This window comes from Vigna unguiculata, chromosome 11 (assembly GCF_037176805.1).
Source record: "Vigna unguiculata cultivar grain cowpea cultivar isolate G323 ecotype 2 chromosome 11, ASM3717680v1, whole genome shotgun sequence".
NCBI classification, from domain to species: Eukaryota; Viridiplantae; Streptophyta; class Magnoliopsida; order Fabales; family Fabaceae; genus Vigna; species Vigna unguiculata.
The window spans coordinates 6,067,404-6,084,926 of NC_140802.1; positions in this window are offsets into that span (position 1 = coordinate 6,067,404).

Here is a 17,523-nt window from a genome sequence, read left to right on the forward strand (position 1 = left end):
GTGAGAAAAAGATCAAGAACATAGCCTTGAAGACTAGCACCAAGAAAAATGAGGAACTTGAGGATGAGGTGGCTGAATCAAGTGAGAGTGAGAACTTGAATCTCCTTGTCAAGAGGTTTGGTAAGTATCTCAAAAGGAAAGGTATCAAAGGTAATCGCAAGAGGAATACTTCCAAACACAATGAATCAAACTCTTCTAATTTTACATGTTATAACTGTGGAAAACAAGGACATATCAAAATTGAATTTCCAAATGCTAACAAAGAAAAGGATAAGGGTGTTGATAGGAAAAAGGAGAAGAAGCCAAAGGAGAAACGTGCATACATTGCATGGGAGGACAATGATGATTCAACAACAAGTAGCTCTTCACAAGATGAGAGATAAGAAGCCAACTTGTATCTCATGGCTGGCTATGAGTCATCTTCCTCAAGCCAAGTAAGTTCTATAGACTTAAATGACTATAATCAATTGTTGCATGATTTTGAAGAGTTGCATAATGAAGCAAACAAGATTTCTGCATTAAACAATTGGTTGAAAGGCTTAAACAATTGGCTGGAAAACAAAGTTAGTCAACTGGAAAAAGAAACAGCTAATTTAAAAACTGATTTTGAACATTTGGAAATGATTTACAGTAATTCAACCGACTGTTTTAGAAATCAGTCAGCTGAAAAATCATGTGAAAACTGCACAGGTTTGAAAAATCAAGTGAAATACCTTATAAAGACCTGTGCAAGGTTCACAAGAGGAGAAGCAAACTTAGAAGTTGTTCTTGGTTCACAAAATTGTGTATTTAGCAAAGCTGGACTTGGTTTTCATCCTTCTTTTCAAAAGAAAACCAAGAAGTTCTCTAGTTTCTTCTCTAAAAGCATGCCAAGTGACATGCCATTCATTTCATGCAACTATTGTATGCAAAAAGGTCATGTTATTAAGAACTGTCATGCTAGAAAATATTATGTTCCTAAAGGGATTATGAAATGGATCCCAATATGATCTAGAAAGGCATAACCATGATGGACCCAACCTATCAAAGGGTACCAAATAATCCAAATCTGTTTTGCAGGTCATGAAAGGTGATAAGAAAGATTTGTGGTACCTTGATAGTGGTTGTTCAAGACATATGACAGGAGATAAAACCAAATTTGCAAAGTTGGAGTTGAAGGAGGAAGGGTTTGTAACCTATGGAGACAACAACAAAGGAAGAATCCTTGGAAATGGAGTCATAGGCAATGGATCCTCCTTCAACATCAAGAATGTGTTGCTGGTTGAAGGACTCAAACACAATTTGATAAGTATAAGTCAACTATGTGATAAAGGCTTTAAAGTCATGTTTGAACCAAATAGTTGCTTGATATATGATACACATGGTAGTATTGTTTTGATAGGCAAAAGAGTCAATAATATATATCTACTTGACCTACATCATGCATCATTTAACATCCATTATTTGCTTACAAAAGAGGATGATACTTGGTTATGGCATAGAAGACTTTGTCACATACACATGCAGCATTTCAATCGGGTGAATAGAAAACAGCTTGTTGAAGGACTACCAAAACTCAAGTTTGAGAAGGATAGAGTGTGTGAAGCATGTCAAAAAGGAAAACAAACTAAGGTCTCTTTTAAATCCAAAAATGTTGTTTCAACTGAAAGACCTTTAGAGATGCTTCACATGGATCTATTTGGTCCATCTCGAACCATGAGTCTTGGTGGCAATCTTTATGCATTAGTCATTGTTGATGATTTCTCTAGGTACACATGGACTTTGTTCTTAGCTGCCAAAAATGACACTTTTCATGCTTTCAAAAGACTTGCCAAGATGCTTGAAAATGAAAAGAGTTCCAAGATAGTGTCTATTCGAAGTGATCATGGTGGGAAATTTCAAAATGAAAAGTTTGAACACTTTTGTCAAAAGCATGGTATCAACCATAATTTTTCTGCACCAAGAACACCACAACAAAATGGTGTTGTTGAGAGGAAAAATAGATCACTTGAGGAGCTAGCTAGAACTATGTTGAATGAAAACTCACTACCTAAGTACTTTTGGGCTGATGCAGTCAACACTTCTTGCTATGTCTTAAATAGAGTGTTGATTAGGCCAATTTTGAAGAAAACCCCTTATGAGCTTTTCAAAGGGAGAAGGCCTGTTTTAAGTCACCTAAAAGTATTTGGATGTAAGTGCTTCATCTTAAATAATGGCAAAGAAAGTCTTGGCAAATTTGATGCAAAAGCGGATGAAGGTGTTTTTCTAGGCTATGCTACACAAAGTCATGCATATAGAGTCTATAATAAGAGATTGATGATTGTTGAAGAGTCTATGCATGTTGTATTTGATGAAACTAACCCAAAATTGCAAGATCAAGTTTCAAAAAATGCAGATGAGGAAGATCTACTACAGGAGCAGATTTTTGCTGCAGAAAAGCCCACTACTGCAGGAAATTAGTTGGCTGAAAAGGAAAAACAGTCGACTGAAAAAGCTGCAGACAGCAAATTGCCCAAGGATTGGCTCCAGCCTAGAGGTTTATCAAAGGACAAGATCATAGGTGATATCAAACAGGGAGTATCTACTAGACGTAGGATTGTATTTTGTGAACATGTTGCATTTGTATCTCAAATTGAGCCTAAGAATGTGAATGATGCTTTGAATGATAGTAATTGGATTGTTGCTATGCAAGATGAACTCAATAAATTCACAAGAAATGATGTGTGGTCTCTAGTGCCTAAAACTAATGACATGAACATAATTGGAACCAAATAGGTTTTTAGAAACAAAATGGATGAAGATGGTAATATAGTAAGAAACTAAGCTAGACTAGTTGCTAAAGGTTATAATCAAGAAGAAGGCATTGATTTTGATGAAACTTATGCACTTGTAGCTAGGCTAGAAGCTATGAGATTACTCTTAGCATATGCTTGCATGTGTAACTTTAAATTGCATCAAATGGATGTGAAAAGTGCATTCTTGAATGGTTTCCTAAATGAAGAAGTGTATGTTTCACAACCTCCTGGATTTGAGGATCATCTCTATCCTAACCATGTTTTCAAATTTAAAAAGGCCTTATATGGTTTGAAACAAGCACCAAGGCAATGGTATGAAAGGCTAAGCAATTTTCTCTTATTAAAAGGTTATGCTATAGGTGCAGTGGACAAAACACTCTTCATTAGAAAACATGATAATGATGTTATACTTGTTCAAGTGTATGTGATGATATCATCTTTGGTTCAAATAATAACACATTGTGTGAAGAGTTTGTTGCGACTATGCAGGGAGAATTTGAGATGTCCATGATGGGAGAGCTTGCTTTTCTAGGGCTGCAAGTCAAGCAACTCAAGCATGTAACATTTTTAAATCAATTAAAATATATTTTGACTTGTTGAAAAAGTTCGAAATGGAAGATTGCAAGGAAGTTGCCACTCCAATTACAACAAATTGCCTTATGGATGCAGATGAGGCTGGCCAACCAGTAGATTCAACCAAATATAGAGGGTTGATTGGGTCTTTGCTCTATCTTACAGCAAGTAGGCCAGACATTCAGTTTGGAGTATGCTTATGTGCTAGATTTCAAGCAAATCCTAAGGAATCACACTTTAAGGCATTCTAAAGTACCTCAAAGGAACAACCAATGTTGGCTTATGGTATCCATGTGATTCTAACATATCTCTTAGTGGTTTTTCAGATTCAGACTATGCAGGATGCAAATTGGATAGGAAAAGCACAAGTGGTATTTGCCATTTGCTTGGATCAAGTCTAATCTCATGGAATAGCAAAAAGCAAGCTTGTGTGGCACTTTCCACAGTTGAAGCTGAATATATTGCTGTTGGACATGGCTGTGCACAAATCATATGGTTGAAACATCAACTTTTGGACTATGGTGTAGAGCTAAGCAAGGTACCTTTGTATTGTGATAATACAAGTGCAATCAACTTAACCAAGAATCCAATACAACATTCTAAAACCAAGCATATAGAGATTAGGCATCATTTCATTCGTAATCATGTTCAAAAGGGAGATTGTGAAATCAAGTTTGTTAAAACTGAAAATCAATTGGCGGATTTGTTTACAAAACCATTGGCTAGAGATAGGTTTAACAAGCTAAGAACCGAACTAGGCATCTTAGACATCAGGAATGTGGTCTGATGTGTTTGTGGCATGTTAATCTTATGTACTCATGCATTGGTTTCATAAAAATATGCTGATGTATGCAAAAGTTAAAAACTGTCATAGTCAACCTGTTAATTTTGCATTTCAACGTGTTGATTTCACTTAAATCTTCCTCTGTTTTGCAAAATTCATGATCTGTCAACCTGTTATTTCTGTATTTCAACATGTTTATTTCACTTAAACTGCCACTGGATGATGAAAAATTGATCTGATATGATTTTTAATCTATTGTTTTCATAATTCAGTATGTTGATTTCATTAAAACTGAATCTGGAAAAATGAAGTTCAATTTCACGATTTTCAATCGATTGATTTTCAAAATCAGTCAGCTGATTTCACTTAACCAGATTCTGTTTGTTAATCTCTGATGCTCTGATACTGTTTTAGTCGACCGATTCTATTTTCAACGCGTTTATTTCACTTAAACTGTGCTTTTACTCACGAATTGAATTGTTAAGCTGACTCAGCTAAAGCAAGCATCTTTTTGTCAGGTACTATCTGCTCTTAACTACCCATTTCATCAGCCATGTGTTACTTTTACTGAATTGTTTGACCAAAAAGCATTCTAGTGTACAATTCCAATGTGCATGCAGCTCACATGATCTGAACTGATTAATTCTCTCATAAAAACACATTGAAAACATCATGAATGCACAAGATACTGTTTTGGACTGCATTAAATTGATTTGGGTAACATAAAACGAATTAATTAGAAAAATCTGCACCATTTAATCAACTGTTTCTGAAAATCAGTTTGTTGAATTATAAATACTGCACTTGTGTTGCTACATTTGCATCATACATCTCTTAGAAACAGCTACACCAACACTCATCATGCCTCGTCGTTCCCAAAGAGCTACCCAATCTGATGATGAGCACTCCACTCCTCCTACTCCAAGGTCTCCAAATCATGAAAGCCATGGAAGAATTGAAGCATGGTTTGAGGATCATGAAGACAACATTCAAGTGTTCCTCATTGAGATGAATAGAAAGCAGATCAGCATTCCTAAGGTGTTGAGGTTCTCATGGCTAAGGGCTGAAGGCTTTGAGAGCCTATTCCAACAACTAAAGCATCAAAAGTTGAAGTCCTTCCTTGAACTTTCAGGGAAAATCTATCCAGACTTGGTGAAGGTATTTTTCACTAACTTGGAGTTCAAAAATGATGTCCTATTGTCCAGCATCAAGGGTGTTCAAATGGAGATCAACAAGAGAGCTTGGAAAGATGTGGTTGGACTCAAACCAAGGGGTGTACAAGTGAGAAAAGGTGAAACTGGGGCTGTTCCAGAATTCAACAAGATGCAATACTATGGCCAATGCTTGAGAAATCCTATTGCTGAAATCAAACACTTCCATGTTGGTGGTCTCAAGGTGGATCAAAGGTTACTTGGTATGATTGTCACAAAAATCCTTGTTCCACGTGGTAGCAACCATTCAACATTGAATGAGGGAAATTTGATACTCATGTACTGCATTCAACACAACATTCAAGTCGATTGGATCTATGTGTTTCGTGATCACATGCTCAAGGCCAAGAGGCTCACGAATTTTAGACTTCCATATGTGGTTTTGGTGTCTAAATTCATTGAATACTTTGGTATTGATGTAGAGGATGAGCTAGAGGAGTCAATTGGACTATTGAACTATACCTCCAACCAAAATCTGCACAAAATAGGCTTTATCAAGGTGAGAATGGATGGACAACTGCTGGAGCTGTTGTTGGTGGTGCACATGACCATGAAGTCGGTCCAAGTGGTGCAAATCAAGAGAAAGAACCAACTGTTGGACCTATGGACTTGATTCCCTACAACCCTCCAAAGGATAGAGGTCCTGTGTACTCACATTTTGAGAGGATGGTGTTCAACCAGCTGCATGAGCTTAATGTGTCTCAACATGAACATCACAACTATTGCAATGAGAGGTTCAATGCATTGGATGGCTAAATCCATGATATGCTCCACTCATTCCATACCAGAAATGACCCTCAATATGACTGAGTGTGGTGGTTGTTTAGGATCATGCATTGCATCCTTGTGTTTGTGATTTTTCAGTTTGAGTTTTGTCAGTTTCAGTTGGTTGTTTTTCATTTCAGTCGGCTGATTGTATCAGCTTTATGCATCTATTTTCTGTTTTCAGTTTCTGTTGGCTGTATTTCCTTCCAGTATTAATCAAATGATATGCAATGCTTGTTATCCTTATGCATTTGTTCTGTTTGATGAATCCAAAGGGGGAGAAAAATTGAAAAAATGGGAAAATGGATAATTGATCACATTAAACTAAGCATTAAAATTGGAATCAATAATCAAATCTGAATTTGAACTCATATTATTGATAGGGGAGCATGATCACAGTTGTATACTAGCTAGCTTGTGTGTATTGCTGTTGTAAAACGGTTTTTCAGGTTCACAATCTTCAAGCTAAGGTGTTACTTCATCAATTGGTTTCCAACAAATGGAAGAAGCATTTTGCAATGGAAGATAGAAGAAGATAAATGGAATAGAGGTTGGCTTCATCAAATCAAGGGGAGATTGTTGACATGAGAAGCCAAGGTGGTTTGCTTCTTGAAGATTTGATGAAGATTGAATGAAACTCTTTTGAACTATCTTGAAGCCATAAACATTGGAATGAAGTCTACATTGATGAAGGAAAGGAGATTTGATGATATCCATGGTGATCAAGGCTGGAATTTGTGCTCTCCATGTAGTTACATCATTTAGAAAGTGTACTTTAAGTTTGTAATACATGTTGTAGACCTTAAAGCATTAATTAGATGTAGTTTGGTCTTTTGTGTGTTTTTAATTTGTTGAATGGTTTTTCAACAGGTTAAAATATCTCTTTTAATCTGTTGAATGGTTTTTTAACAGGTTAAAAGGTTGGCTGCAGTAGTCTTAAACTGCAAAAAATTCAATCAGTTGATTTAGTTTTTAATCGACTGATTTCACTTAAGTTAAGTGAAATCAACCGATTGATTTGAAAATCAACCTGTTGAATTTCGTAACAGTTTGACTATAAAAGCTGTGATTTTCGAAAGAGAGGTCAGTTGATCATTTTAGAGCACGATTTGATTCTGGAAACTTGTGGAAACTCTCTCCTTCGTGATCATAGGTGTTGCAGCTGTTGAAGATTGATCTTGGATTAATTCTTGAAGCTTTTGGCTTGGTTTGAAGCTTGGAGAAAGTGGTTTGTGGTAGGCAAGGTTGTGCTACCACTGAGGTTTGATCTTTCTCAAGCTTTGGGCTTGTGCCTGGTGGTTTTCCAGGTCTGCAAGAGGGTTCTTGCTGTGCTGGTGTGACTCTTGTGTGATTCAAGAGTCTTTTGTGGTGTTTTTGCATATTTTGGAAGTGTAAGAGTGGATACTTTGTAAAACTTTTGAAATAGTGCAAAGTCAAGCTAAGGTTGCCTTGACAAACTGGATGTAGCTCAAGTTTGAGTGAACAAGTATAAAAATTCGTGGTGTCCTCTCTTCTCTAACCTTTCTCTCTTGCATTCTCATTTTAAAGTTTCAAGTTCTTGTGCTTTAATCATCTTTTTCATGTTCTTGCATGTTTTCATGGTATCTGAAGCATTGAGCATGTTTGTATAATCATTTGGAACTGATCTTGATCATTCTTGAGCATTGTTTCTGGTTTAAAATTCAAATTCGCATTTCTGCATTCTTCCCAATATTTCAGTCGACTGTTTTTCTGTTTCAATCGATTCATTATTACCAGAACAGAATCTGTTTAGTAAAATCAATCTGTTAACTCTATTTTTGACTGACTGAAAGTGTACAGTTCAGCACTGTTTGCATCCTAACTTGGTGATCTATTTGATTCAATAAAAAGTGGTTTTTGGCTTGCAAAGATAGCCTAAAATTTTAACTAGCCAATTCAACCCCCCCCCCTTCTTGGCTTTTCAACCATTTCAAAACTAACGGGAAACTCTTGTTTTGGAAGCACCATTCCACACTTTCTGTGAGCCTTAAATAACCCTCTTGATCTGAGGTCAGATCCTCTTCAAGTGGGAGGAGATGATGTGATCCCAACAAGGCTTATAACTTGGGCAACGCCTAGGCCCAAATCATGCTCAAGGCCCAATACATGGCCCACATGCACCTTCAAGCCCAAGCCCATCAAGAGGCCCAATAACAAGGAGCATGCTTCAAAAGATCCAATTGGACTTCATTCAAGATGGCCCAAACCAACATGGGCTTCTCACACTCTTCACATGGGCCAAAGAAGATGTGAAGATTTGAAAAAGTGTATCAAAGCGCAATAGAATAGCAATAATATTGGCCCATTGTTTAGGCTTTGCTTTCTAGAATAATAAGTCAAACAATGAGTAGTTCAATTGATAAAATTGGGCTTGACTAAGCCCAATAGGAGATTTGGCCATGAGCTATCAAAAGAGCCAAGGTGGACTAAGTGGAAGTCAAAACTTCTTCCTACACCTCATGGATCCAAAGAATCCAAGGGTTAGGAATGCTTCCTCCTTTTCCAAGGCATCATCCAATGGCCAAGATCAAGCCTCCTTCTCCAAGCTTGATCTAAGGGCCAAGATCAAGGCCCACTCCATCCAAAGGCTCTCATTTCTCATGTGTAAATGGCTTCATATAAAAGCCAAAATTTCACTCATTTGTAGACACTCTTGAATTTGTGTGCAATAGACACTTTGAGTTGAGAACACTCCTCACTATTGCCACTTGAGAGTCATCTTTTAGAGAGCTTACTCTCTTTACCTCTAGTCCCCTTCCTAGGCCAGAACCACCTCTAAATCATTCATCCTTTCACCTATCCATTGCAAGCAAGAGCCTACAAACTTGCCTTCCACTCTTCCATGCTTCCTCCATCATTTCCGCTGCACTTAGAGCTTCATGTCTCCACCAAGCTCCATCATAAGGGTTGTGTCAATTTGGTACCATTGTTAAAAAAAGTGTTAATTGCTTTTTTATTTTTGAAAACTTCTTCAATTAGGTCCCTTTCGGACAACAATAATTAACGTCGTTAGCTGAGCGTCATGTATCACTCTTTGGTTTTTTTTTCTTTTTTTACTTTTACAAAAAAGATTTGCCACATGTCAAGTTCTTGTTGTGACACGTGGCAGGAAAATGCCATGTGTGTCAAAGGTAATAATCTTGATTTCAATTTAGTCCTCATATATATCCCATTGTTTCTATTTAGTACCCACTTTTGTGTCTTTGATTCAATTTTGTCCCATTTTTTTAATAATTGAAATCTATTTTTATAGTCCATTTTTTATAAGATTAAAATTAATTAAGTATAAATATTCTTACAAAATTAAGTACTGATATTTATATTAAAATTTAGTGGTTCATGTTCTTCAATAAGATTTGTATAATGTCGAGTGGTTTGTCCTGTTGCCTGACCAATCTTCAGCTCTTTGGTTTCCTTTTACGGCTTTATGCAATCCTCTGCATTGGTCCATGGGTCGATATTGGTAATGACCACCTCAGAATGATGGACCTTTCTGGGTGGTACATATGGGGTCACCTCTTTAGGCGGCACATATTAGCAATGGCCACCTCTTGAGATGGTTTTGATTACCATCGGCGAAAAAACTATTTATGCCGATCGAATTTTCGGGTTTCCCTCCTTGGCGAGTGGCTTCGTGGTGAACTACGTTTACGAGGGGGCTTCTCTTGGCACGCCTAGTCCTAACAAACTTCTTTAAGAGTCTCCCTCAGAATAACTCTTCAATCTTATCCCTTAGGGTAACACACTCTTTAGTGGTGGCTTCGAGGTTGCGATGGTCTAAACAATGCATATTACTATGGGTGGCAATGTGGGCTTGGCTCGGCGGGCTGGCCCGCCAAAAAAACACGGGCCGAGAGATTGAGTTTGTTGGTCGCATAATTCAAAGCTCGTGTGGGCTGGTCTATAACCCGTATAAAAAGAAAAAAATATGCACTTGTGTATAATAATTACTTTCCTTCTAGACTTTTGTATGAACGCTCCAAATTCTTGTATGAGTCAAAAAGTCAAGTTGTAACATCCTGATTGGATATTACTAATTTTAAATAAATAAAAATAAAATAGATAATAATTACACATTAATTTATTCTGCATTTTTCCAAAAATGAGGGAAAATGAAAAACCTCTATTAAAATCTCCATTTAATTCAAAATCCACAATACATAAATATCAAATACAAATTCCAAGTCAAATAAAAATAGAAGTTTACAAGATGTCCAAAATCCATAAATAATAAAGATTATGTAAAATCTTTTCCCACGCTAGCTTCGCTCCGACTCTATGCCTCACCAGAACCACCTGCAACATCATATGCTCCTATGTAACAATGCATTACACGATCATCATTAAACACAAGTAGATAGAGTGATCTAACATTATAGAATCATATATATATATATATATATATATATATATGTATGTATGTATGTATGTATGTATATGGGTTAAATATGTTTTTAGTCCCTTAACTTTCAGTAGATTTTGGAATTAGTCTATTTCGAAACTTTGGACCAATTTAATCCTTCATCTTTTGAAATACGTGGATTTAGTCCTTTTAATCAAATTTTGTTAAGTTTATTTGACATTTCAAGCGTGTTTCATAATAGTATTTGACTTAACATTGAAGTAAAAATATGTCAAACAGTATAAACAACTTAAATACAATCCTGAAATGCGTACGAAACATCAAATAAACCTAAAAAAATTTGATTAAAAAAACTAAATTTACGTATTTCAAAAGATGAAGGACTAAATTGGTCCAAAGTTTCGAAATGAACTAATTCCAAATTTCACTGAAAGTTAAGGGATCAAAAACATATTTAACCACACACACACACACACACACACACACACACACACACACACACACACACATATATATATATATATATATATATATATATAATTCATATATATAAGCAAACACACATCAAAGGAACTCTATCCTTTGATTTCATACTGCATGGCCACCACCATGTTATCCATGTTCTACGTATTTAGATGAATACCTCCATATGCCTTGTCACACCTATAAGCCACAACTTGTGGAACAGATGTGGGAAATCTGCTACGAACCACACTCAGTAATGCTAGGTGGAGTTCCCAATACGAACCATGTAACTTCCCAAGACTACCAAACTCTTCGGCTAAATACCGAGGAGGGCAATCTTTCTAGACTCATCCGTACGAGCCATAACTCGCACACTCACACTAACAACACTCGCCAATCTAAGCCTCAACTCAAGGATTTCTCGTGTTCATCCGTCATCCCGAGCCATAACTCAAGGAATGCCACGTGTTTACCCTCTATCCTAAGCCAACACTCAAGAGATATTGTTCCGAGCCATAACTCAAGGAACACTCCAGCAAGTCTCTCTTTAAGGTATCACCCAAGTCCTGTAGACCACACACCAGGTGCTACACTAGTACAGTGAAACTTACTAGTTTTTACCAACTTGACAGTTTACCAAACTCCCTCCTACCTCAACACTCATCCCATATACGACATGTTTAGTTGGTTACTATCCACACTACTTCCAATCATCAAATATCCTCTCCTATACCCCAAATTTGCTAAGTGTTGGTATCATCTCAAATGCCATAACCATTGTCATCAATTTTTTGTGTCAACACCCAATTTCGTCCAGGTGAATATATTTATTTTGAAAAAAAAATAATAAAGAAAAAAGGTTTTTAGTTAATGGAAAATAAACAAAATGTGAAACAAAATTTTCTTCAAATATTTTCAAACTTTAAATTTAGAAAAAAAAAAGAGATGAAAAAAAGAAAAAAATAAGGAAAAAATAAGGAAGAGCCTAATTTGTTATAACACTTCTTTCCATGAGCCCAATAACTCAAATATTTTATACCCTTTGTTCCTGATAGAGAAATTAGTTATATGATTCTAATCATTAGAAACAATATTTCTTCAAATGATAAGAATCAATGTTACTAATTGGGATTGATTTTGTGCTATGATTTGTTGCGATTTGATTTCCATAATATGTTGCTATCATGACCAATTCCTTCCTTATATTGTTCATTATAATTAAGACTGAGATTGTATTGATATTGCAAGGTGTGAGTATAAATATGCACTCTGTCAGGACTGAAAAAAAAATTCTCTACACTTCTCTAATTCTTTCCCATCACCACTCCTACACACGTCTCCTTTTTTATGTCTCTTTCAAAAAAAAAACATATTGAAGGAGGTGGAAAAAAAAAGAGAAGAAAACATTCTCTACACTCTCTCTTTCTCTCATTATCACCCACATAGACACCTTTCATTTTTATCTCTATTTGAAAAACAAACACAAAAATATTAGAAAAGAAAACAAGAAAAAAGAAAAGAGAAAAAGTGAGGAGATATTGAAAATTTTTTAAGGTACGTCACTCTCAGTTCTTTCATCTTTGATTTAGTTTTTTTAATTTTCACTCTTTTTTTTAATCATAAAAAATATTTTTTTCCCTTTCTTTAGTATTTGTTGGTCGTTTGCGTCGCACGACATCCACTTTAGACTTTTGTTTTTTCTAAAAAAATATACAAATGATCTAAAAATAAAAAATATTTTTCTTCGTTTACTCATTTATATCTATTTGGTTGGTCACGTCGCAATGACATCCACAACTACTTTAAAATATCTTAAAAAAATATTAAAATTTTATAAATGATTAAAAAAATAAAAGATTAGAAAAAAGAATTTATTTTTAGTGTCTGTCCGACCGCTCGCGTCTCATGACACCTATTTCCAAATAAATCACATTTCCAAAAAACAAACATAAAAAAAAGTTTTCAAAATTATAAAAAAAGCAAATCAAAAAGTTTCTCATAAAGAACTACGTAACCCTGATTCTCCATTCACATGGAGATACGTAGAAGAGAGAATGGCATACACAAAACTCGAACCCAAGCTCTGTCAACACCATTAAGTACTCTCAACCATTTAAACTAGTACTTTTCCACGTCATAAAAATCAGCATTAAATGTCATAAAGGCTCCCCCTACCCGCATTTATTAATTAGTTATTTATTTAATTAATTAAATTCCTTGGGTTTTACACAAGTGTTATCTATTTTTGAGTGTGCTAAAATTTGAAGAATACATCATGTATGTCAAAGTATGAATATGAATATGATGAAAATGTTGAATTATCAATTTATCATCCAACTCCCCAAAGTCTTTCTTATTTTATGAACTTCTTAGAGTTTCCCAATTTGTGGAACATTGAATGCTTTATCATAAGAATTTAAAAAATAAAAATAAAACAGACCACCTCGCAAGGTTGCACTTATAAGGGGCATACCAAACTTTTCAGCCCGCATTTTCAATGTGGGATAGGCCAAGTGCAAGGTAGGACTAAAGGTGTCGGGCCGACCCGCATTGCCACCCCTACCTATTACCGTCCACATTAGAGAGGTGGCCTTTTTTCCTATGAGGAGGCAACAAATTTGCACTTAAGGCTTCTTCTAGAATCATTACTCAAATAGCATTCATGGGAGTATATCGGTGAAAGTCTGGTCCTTTTATCGCATCCTTAGACCACATATCACCTTTCCTAGGCACTTTTTATTCGTGCCCTTGTCGTCAGAGGTCGACTCAACCCTTATTTGCTTCAAGAAATCCCTTATATCTTCCACCTGCATGAACTTAGTCGCTCTTTACCTCAACTGGTCAAGGTTCTTTGCAGGGTGCATACATAAGTTGTCTACAAACGAGTCGGGCCACAAAGTCATAATCATGTGGTGCATGGCTATGTCAGGACTAAGGTTATGGATTTGCAAGCCCTCCTTACCAAATCAATCCATGAAAGTCCTAAGGGACTCCTCTTTCTCCTGCCTAACATTTACCAAGGCGACTATGGTCAAGTGATGTGGCCGACTCTTAGCAAACTGGGCGCCGAATTTCGATTAGATTATGGCAAAGAAGCCGACCAAGTTTGCTAATAATAAGGAAAACCAAGCTAGGGTTTCTCCCTTCAACAAGGTAGGAAAGGCTCTACACCAGATGGTGTTACTCGTTGTATATAATGACATTTCGGTCGTGAACACTAGTACATGTTCGTAGGGGTTGGTTGACCCATAATATGTTCGAACATGGGCATCCTCCAATTATCAAGTAAGGGGTGTCCATGATCCACACAGTGAACAAGTGTATTTCGGTCGTGTCCACCATTTTCACGGATAGGTTATGATTTTTACTCTCCTCGAAGCTACTTTCTGGAACCAAACAATCTAATTCGTTATGGGGCTGCTTGGTCAGCCCAGGTTAGGTCGAGCTAGAAGGCTTTGGCTCTTTTAAACTTTTTTCCCTGCTTGATCGTGGTGTTCTTTGCTCGTAGTTCTCCCAACTCTTCCTCATGTTTTCTCTTCATTTTGTTTATCTCCTTCCTCATTTCTCTCACATGTCTCATCATCACCAACGGGTTCAAAGGTTGTTCTTTTGAATTTTCTTCCAAAACAATGTTGCTCGTCATGTTCCTTATGGTCACCACGAGTGTAGAAGATATGCTCACTCGGTCTTACGGTGGGTGCCAAAATGTTTTGGGTGTGGGGTCGAATGATCACTTTAAAGAATGTTCGATGTCTTCAAACTCCAACTTATCCCCTTCTAGCTAAGGTATTATGATCATCAATCTATCGATGGGTACCTGTCAAATGTGCTATGATGCCAAAGTTAGTTCGGATTCGACCAGTTTAGGCAATTAATGCAGTGATAAATATGTGTAACACATGCATTTGACCTATATTTATAGTTTTCTCCATAGACATTTTTATTAGGGTTGGCCTAATTACGACCTAAGTATTCTTAAACCTGATTACTAATTTGTTTATATTAATTGGTCTTCAAAGTGGTTTGACCATGCTTAATGTCTAACTGATTGATAGCATCTTTAGACTAGTTGGTTGTTTAAGCACACCTGACCGATCGCTTGGTAACATCCTTATCCAATCATTTAAGTTTAACTTATCAATCGATTGGGGACATCATATCCATACTGTACAACTCATAGGAAGTAATATATATTACAAGTTAATAAATTCTAAAGAAATGTAATAAAATCTTAAATGCATAATAAATGAAAAATACCATCTTGAAAAACATAATCATATCAATCTAATATACTAAATAAGTTTAAAAGATAATTATAAAACTTAAAAAATAAATAATAAAATAATTTCTACTAATAAGAATAAAATAGTAAAAAATATATGAAGGAATTTATCTGTATGAATTGCAAAGAAACACTTTAAAACATGAAACTGAACCAAAATAATAATCAAATCTGCATAATTTTGTGACAACAAATGAATCAAAGTCGAGACAATATCATTGGACAAGAAGTTCATAATACCTTCCTTATCTAGACATCTCTTATATCAAGGCATACACTAACCATATCATCACCAAGAATTTTCCTTGAAACTCTTTTATCATCAACATTTCACATGTTATCTCAGAATAATTATCATCCCATGCTACACACATCAAGTACAGGTTAAAAAAAAATTCCACATCATTCATGCATAGCTTCATGTATCATATTTTTAATATTAACTCAGTCAATCACAAGTTAAAATAAGGAATTAAAATTCTACAACAATTTTCGCTTAAGTTAGACTGATCTTACTTAAGCTAGAAATTCTCACTTAAGCTTGATTGATCTCGCTTAAGCTAGACTGGTCTCGCTTAAGCGACTCACTTAAGCTAGAAATTCTCGCTTAAGCTGGACTGATCTCGCTTAAGCTAAAATTCGAACAGAAAGCAAAGTGAAATTCAACTATTCTCGCTTAAGCTAGACTGATCTCGCTTAAGCTAGAATAACAGGTTTTCACTAGTGTTAATGTGCAAACACCAAAAATCCCAAACAACAAACATAAAAAACACAACCACAAACATCTAACCAATATTTTAAGCACGATTCAAGACTAAAAATATGCAAGACACTTAAAAAAAAAAGTTTTAAAGCCCTAGCTTCCCTTACCTTGATTGGCGCTAACGTGAGGGAAACAAAGTCCCAAGTGGAAAGCATTAGAAAACCTAAATGCAGCATAGAAAGCTGAAGGAAGGGAAAGTTCGGTTTGTTCTGACGAGAATTTCGCTAAAGTCCCAATTTCAATATCTGCTTCGAGAGGTGGTAGAAATTGAATTAGAATCAAAGAAAATATTTGTAATAGTGCTAGTGGCTGGATTAATGAATTAGTAAATTTCATACGACTAGTTGGATTAATGAATTAAAATTGTTATGTTCTTTTACTTTTATAATTTTTTTCTACACTATCATGAAATGATAAAAACAATGACCTTTTTAAATTCTTAAATTTTTCATAAACTACTATCTCTAATGTATTAAAAAGAGTAAAAGGATATTAATTGACAAAGTGATTAGAAATTGGTAACCAAACTACAGAATTATATGTTAAAACTACAGAATTATATGTTATTTTAGTTTGGTTACATTAGTTTCAAAATTAATTAATATGTTTATGTGTGTGGGACTGTGCATGTGTGTGCGTAAGTGGTGAGAATGTGTGTGTATGGGTGTGGGTGTTTATTTTTTGATGTATTTGTTTAATGACTAATAAAGGATGAAAGTATCTCACTAATAAGTTAACAATAATTTACAAACAGAAATTTTATCTTCTTATTTATTCAATAGATAGATAAAATTATCATGCTGTCATTTTGAATTCATTAATCCAACTAGTATAGTATAACATTATATTGTTCTCATGTCTTTCATCAACATGCATCACACAATGGCTCAACATCACTCACACATGTCCTTTGTGTAGCAGGAACATCTACTTTTTCAATCAAAATCTCTGTACTTAGGTTTTCCACTGTCAAATGTAACATCTATTTTTAAGTATTGTCAAGAAAATACACTCTTATATGATCTTGTTCAAAAATAAAATGTCAAAATACACTTCTTATATTTTCTCTGATCTTTCTCTTTGCACTCTATCTAATAAGCTTTAGCATTTCTAATTCCTTTCTTCCTTAATCTTGTTGTTTCTTTCAATACATTCCAGAGACTGTTTCCTGAAAAAAGTTAACAAGTTCAAAACCTCACATTTGTTTCTTGTCATTTTATCAAAGTGCAAAAAAAAGTTATCAAATTAAAAAAAATAAACAAAAATTTTAACTGGTCTAAATTCATTATTCTTCACCATCTATCCTGTAGTCAACTTTATCATTGTAAAATAATATTTTCAGACCAATTTAAGAATTTTTTATGAAATGTTCCATCAAGAAATATAAAATTTAAAACCTTATACAATAGTATGTTGGAAAAGCATTTTAGAGCCATCTGGAATCAATGCTTTCAGGAATATATATATATATATATATATATATATATATATATATATATATATATATATATATATATATATA